Consider the following 6996-nt stretch of genomic DNA (forward strand, 5'->3'; position numbering starts at 1 on the left):
AGCAGACGGCAGGGGGGAGGGGCTGCAGGAGGTTGGCTGTGGGAGTGCACTGACCACCACAGAGCAGCTCCTGCGTTGACCATCTTACCCCTGCTGATCAGTGTGCGTCATAGCGACTGGTTGACAGCTCATTACAGTCATTCGGTCGTAATGGTCGCTTAGGCTTTTACTAATATATATATATATATAATTAGAGGCCCGATGCATGAAATTTGTGCAAGAGTAGGACTTTTATTACCTCCAACTTATGAATAACAAGTAGTGCAGGAATTCAAAATCAGTTGGAGAAAGAGCAATAAATATGCCTCATTGCAGAAAGTAAACATTTACAGTTTTTATAGACAGCATCCCTAATCTTAGTGCCTGCCATGTATCGTAGACACCATGAACTAAATCAGATTAGTAATACTCTGAAAACCAAAATAGAACCTTTTGTTTTAAATGTCTAGGATGCAAAGGATCATGGTGTCTGAAAGGGCATGGTTCTACTCTATCAATGACATTCATAAAGTGAAAGAATTTTTTTTAATTTAAATTCTTTATTGTTTAAAGTATTACATAAGTTAACTTTTCCCCCCATTGACCTCTCCCCAGCTGCTCCCTCGCCACACCCCACTGTCTGTGTCCATTGGTTATGCTCATATGCATGCATACAAGTCCTTTGGTTGATTGCTTACATCCCCCCCAGTGCCCCCATCCTCCCTTCCTTCTTAGGTTGGATGGTCTATTTGATGCTTCTCTGTCTCCGTCTCTATTTTCGTTCACCAGTTTATGTTGTTCATTATATTCCACAAATGGGTTAGATTATGTGATATTTATCTTTCTCCGACTGGCTTATTTCACTTAGTATAACGTTCTCCAGTTCCATCCATGTTGTTGCAAATGGTAATAATTCCTTCTTTCTTACAGCAGCTTAGTATTCTATTGGGTAGATGTGCCACAGTTTTCTAATCCACTCATCTACTGATGGGCACTTAGGCTGTTTCCAGATCTTAGCTATGGTGAATTGTGCTGCTATGAACATAAGGGTGCATATATCCTTTCTGATTGGCCATTCTGACAGGTGTGAGATGGTATCTCATATTTGCTTCGATTTGCATCTCTCAGATGATTAGTGACTTTGAGTATGTTTTCATATGTCTCTCAGCCTTCTGTATGTCCTCTTTCAAAAAGTGTCTATTTAGGTCCTTTGCCCATTTTTTGATTGGATTGTTTATCTTCCTTTGGTTAAGTTGTATGAGTTCTCTATAAGTAATGATTCTCTCTTATCTCTCCCTCTTTCTCCCTCTCTCTGAAATCCATAATTTTTTTTAAAATTATAAAAACAATACAAGAAATTTCTGCGGTATGTGATGGCATGGGTGGACCTTGAGGGCCTTATGTTAAGTGAAGTAAGTCAGACACAGAAAGATAAAAACATCAAGATTCTACTTTTGTGAGTTACATAGTATAACAGTCGACTTCATAAAATCAAAGACTGGAATGCTGGTTACCAGGCATTGGGGGCAGTAGGAAATGGGCATTAATTAAATAATTAATCAATAAAGTTTCAGTTAAGGTGAAGAAACTTTATAGGTACAATACTGTACCTCTAGTCAATAAGAACACATTGTACACTTAAAATTTGTTATGATAAAAAAAATCTCATGTTGTGTTCTGTGCAGATTATTAAAAAAAGATAGCATGATTATAAGACTAAGAGAGAATTCTGAAATGACCCCCAAAATAGACAAACTGCTAGTTAGCCTGATAAAGAAAATAAACAGAGATAAGCATTACCAATTATAACATGAATATAATGACAGATAAAAATTTCATTAACAATTATAAGGGGAAGATTAGATTGTTAAATTTAGAAATATTTATATGAGAAACATATGGTAGCATAAACTAGCAGAGCTGAGTAAAAAAATGTATGACCTAAATAAACCAAAATTATATATAATAAATAGAAAAGCTAGTTAATGATATTTTACTTCTTATTTCATGTTATTTAAAATATTTAAGAGCATAGGTTTGTTAAATGTTGCTTTGCAGTCAGTGTCTAATTTTAGAAAGCTACCTGAACCCTGATGCCCAATGCTGACAAACAGCACAAAAATAGAAAATAATATACTTATTTCATTTATAAAGCTGCAGTGGATTTGCATTTTACCAGAGGATTAGGATCTGAACTCAGGTTTTAAGGTAAAAATCTGTTTTAAATTTGAAGTTACTCCTGAAAACCCCTTAAAATGCCCATGACCACATAATATGTTGATATGTGTTCATAAACCAGGTCACCTTTGTATGTCAGCAGATTACAACGCACTGAAAGCTAGGAGGGGACACCAAGGAATTACATTTTTAGTGGTCAATATGAGAAAATCAGAGGTTTTATTTCTAGACTCTCCTCTCACCTCAATACTCAGTCCTGATATCGCCTTCCTTCTGCCTACTCTCCATAGAGCACATCATCTTTAAGTTTTCCCTGGGCCTCTTCCCCTCTTACAGTCCAATTTAAAACATTCTTCCTCTAGCTAGCACATCTTCCCTAATTAGTCTTCAGTCAATGTGTATCTTTTACTCAACTTTTATGAGTTTAACTCTGCAAATTTGTAAATATCAGCATATACTATCTGTCCTATATAGTGTACTTAGGTCACTCACACCTCTTCTGCAAATTCATTACGTGACTTCCTAAGTTTCTTCCTTAAGATGGCCTTACAGAAGAGCATAGATTTGGTGAAAGCATCCCATTAGGATAAATAAAAATGATTTTCCTTTGATTTTCAGATAGAGAATCTTGATAACTCTTTATGAAAATAATATTATATTTTCATCACTATATTGTACAAATCTCTTTATGGTGAGGGGAAAACTCCCAAATGACATAGTTCTATAACACCAATTTAATATACAGGGTAGGTCAAAAGCAGGCTCACAGTTGTTTGTATGGAAAATAACACAATAATAAGTAACAATACAATAATAAACTCTGCTTCACATACAACTGTAAGCCTACTTTTGCCCCACTGTATATTTCTAAAACAGTTAAAAAATCAATTCAATTATTTAAGAGCAACTGCCTTTGAACTTCAAACAGGTGTATTTCAGAAAAGTATTTTATATATTTGAATCTAAAGGACAGATCTTTAGTAGAAAACAAGAATTAACTGCATTAAGAATTTTATACTCTGAAGTTAAGATGATTGCTTTTCCAAAACCAGTGTACTGGGTGGTGTTACTTATACCAGTAAAATCAAACTCTTTCTTTCCTGAACATGGTAGGGGCTGGAGAAGGGAGAAAATAGCAATTCTCCGAGTACAAAAGACTCACAGGCTAACCTTGGGAAATTGGGATGGCTTTGGGGCTTACTGAATGTTCCCAAGCTTCTGAACATCAAAGAAGTCTACTGTCCCAATGTCTGCTCTAGCTTTTCTCCCCATATTAGTCTAGAAAATGATTTTAACTCATCAGAAAAATTAAACCAGCTTAAACTATCTATATTTTCTAAACTAATATACCTGCTTTGCTCTTTAATAAATCAGATTTTAAAATAAACATTTAAAAATTGAAAGCAGTTGATAAATATATTTTTTTCACCATCCCTTATATTCTTTTCTGATAAACAAATCTCTTCGTAGGCATTGTGATTTCATTACTGAGTGATCTAAAATGTAATTCTAAAATCCTCATAGTGCATCCACTAGACATGCAGCTTTACCTTTAGGAAAAGACTGTATTCTAGTGATTATAGATGAATGTCTAATATTTGCTTTGATTTGAATATGCCAAGAATATGAAGTTTACAGATACTCAATGTCTTTCACTCCAAAGTATGAACCTACAAGATTTTTTTCTAGAATGAAATTAAATTTTTCAGACCAAAATATTTCCTCCCTCACTACCACTTTTTAATAATATTATATTTTCATCACTATGTTGTACAAATCTCTTTTAACCCATTCTTTAAAAAGAAAATCTTGGTAGTTTCTCAAATTCAAATATTTTGAAACCCTAACTTGAAGTGGCATTTACTCTCATAGTATTCTTATATGAATATTATTTAAACAATTTATCTATTTAAAACACTTAAGATTGGGTGGTGGGCATCAATGCAATATTCAGGTCATATCCTATATAATAAAAGCCTAGGTGGTGTTGTATGATGCCCTCGCATGACGTTGCCACAGATGGCCGCCGTGATGTCATCACAAGATGGCCACCACAAGATGGCCGCCACAAGATGGCAGGTAGGGGAAGGCAGTTGTGGGCGATCGGGCTGGCAGGGGAGCGGTTAGGGGGTGATCAGGCTGTCAGGCAGAAGCGGTTAGGGGCAATCAGGCAGGCCGGCAGGCAAGCAGTTAGGAGCAAGCAGTTAGGAGCAAGCAGATTGTGAGAGGGATGTCTGACTGACCGTTTAGGCCCGATCGCTGCGGACTTGATTGTCCCCAACTGCCCCCCTGCAGGATCGGGCCTAACCCGGCAGTTGGACATCCCCCGAGGGGTCCCAGATTGGAGAGGGTGCAGACCAGGCTGAGGGACAGCCACCCCTTGTGCTTGAATTTCGTGCACCTGGCCTCTAGTATCATATAAATGTACATTTGAAACATATGTGATCTCATTAAGCAATGTCATCCCAATTTATTTAATTAAAAAATAAAACACTTAAGAGCAGAGAATTTTGGAAACATTAAAGTATCATTCATGTAATACTGTTCCATTTTGATAACAGTACTCCATGAGAGCAATAATTTTGTGTGAAATGATATAATAACCTGATTTGTCAATACATAATATAGAAGTGTTTCACACAGGCATTCTTGTATTACCTTTTTGGTAAATTGTTTTAAAGAGATCTATACTAGACTATATGACATTGAGATAACCAAATAAAATTAAGTTCATGTATTTTTGCAGTAAATTATTGTTATTTTAATTATAGCATTGGTGATTTTCTATCCTTATCATATAAGTCAATGCATTGTTATTATTTACTGTTTTTATTTACAAAGCCTGGCACAGAAGTTAGATATGCCTATTTGAACCCAATAAAATTTGAGTCCACTAATGTGGTTGAAGTTAGCTAGTACAGACTACAGTGCATGGCATAGTTTTATTTGTTCTTTAGTGATATGGATAAAGAGATCCAAAGAAACACATTTTGTTTATTGAAGGGTAATTATTTTAAATTAGTATTGGTACAATTTCAACTCAGTGTTGCACAACAGCATAGCTCCCGTATGTATTCTGACAGCATCTCCTAGTCCTTTTCTAGAAATTCATTACAATTTTAATTTTACTGAATATATGTTATGTGGGGAAGCACAGGACTTGGTTGGAATGTCTGTAAGGAGGATTATCCGATAGGTCGAGGGCCTCTGAGAGGACCTTGCCAAAGGCGGCAGTCCCTACCTTAACTTTTCCAAAAAAGTCAGATCCCCTGGGTGTTTTGCTAGAATATCTAATGCTTAGTTTTTAAAGAGTTGACCTTGTAGAAGCATACGCTTTCCCAACGATGCTTACCCTGCTGACAGTATGTAACAGTTAATTTTAGTTCAAGCTGTTGTTACAATAAAAGTCAAAGGAGGCAGGTGAACAGGGCTACTTGGTGGCGATAACCAAGTAGTCCCTTAGCCTCTCTTTCACAGAAACGTGTGTCAGAGTAATCGTTCATCCTTCATTCAGGGTCTGCCATTCAGCCCTGGTAATGTTATTATTTTTTAAACATATTTTATTGATTTCAGAGAGGAGGGGAGAAGGAGAAACATCAATGCTGAGAGAAAATCACTGATAAGCTGCCTCCTGCAGGCCTCATACTGGGGATCGAGCCCACAACCTGGGCATGTGCCCTGACCTAGAATCAAACCATAACCTTCTGGTTCATAGATTGATACTCAATCACTGAGCTACATCGGCTGGGCTATGCTATTATTTTAGCTATTTCATCTGATTATGAGTGACAGTTAGGACTAATCCTCATTTAAAATATCAATGTCTAACACAACAGTTATCTTCAGAACTAACATTAATTGGGATTGTTTTAGAAGCAGGTAAAGGACAACAATGCAAGAAAAGAACTAAATAGAAAGTATAAGAGCACCATATTTTTTTAAAAAAAAACCCACAAACAAACAAAAAACACACATTGGTATCAAATCAGCCAAGCCTGGGGAAATCTCAGATTTGGAAACTAAAATGCTATTTGTTGTTAAAAACAACAGAACAAAATAAACAAAAGCAAGCAAGCCTATAGTTACTATTCACTCCTCAACTTTGTTTCTTTTCATCAAGTCTTTTATTTTTCTTCAATATTTACATAAGCATTGCCCATACCTTAGCCTACATGGCAGAAAACTTGGCTGAGTTTTTACATTTTAACCATTCAATAAACATTCTCAGGTATGAGGTGAATCTCAGTTTCAGTTCTAAACCGACTGTAATGTGTTCTGAAAAGGCCACCTGGGGTCAGGTGCCCACCTCATTTGCCAGATGTGGCCTGAAAGTGGAGTTAGACTGCTCCAAGATCATGGGAATCTGAGTGTGAAGGAGCTCCCAAAGAGGGGGTACTGGAGATGTCCATGCCGTGCTCATCTCATCAATAAAAAGATGAATAAGTGAATGAATCACACTTAAGCATAGCATCCATTTAAAAGTTCTCATCAATAAGCTTTATTGATACATCCTTAAAATGGAAAGTATTTTTCCCTTGGTGACAAGCAAAATAATAATTAAAGCAATTTATTAGATTGACATCATTTTTAGATACTTGTTTTTCTCCCTTTTACCTCTGCTGTACTTTTCTTGACTTCAGATTAGTGAGAAAGCCTTTAAGTACAGAATTGGCTTTTCATCTTTTTTTCTTCTGTTGTTAGAAAATATAGTTTCCACATAACAGGATACTCAGTGTATGTTTTTAATTTCTTTCTTGATTAAGGTATTACATATGTGTCCTTATCCCCCCATTGCCTCCCTCGCCCCCACACTCATGCCCTAAGCCCCCTGGTGTCTGT

This window comes from Myotis davidii, unplaced genomic scaffold (assembly GCF_000327345.1).
Source record: "Myotis davidii unplaced genomic scaffold, ASM32734v1 scaffold473, whole genome shotgun sequence".
In the NCBI taxonomy this organism is placed as follows: Eukaryota; Metazoa; Chordata; class Mammalia; order Chiroptera; family Vespertilionidae; genus Myotis; species Myotis davidii.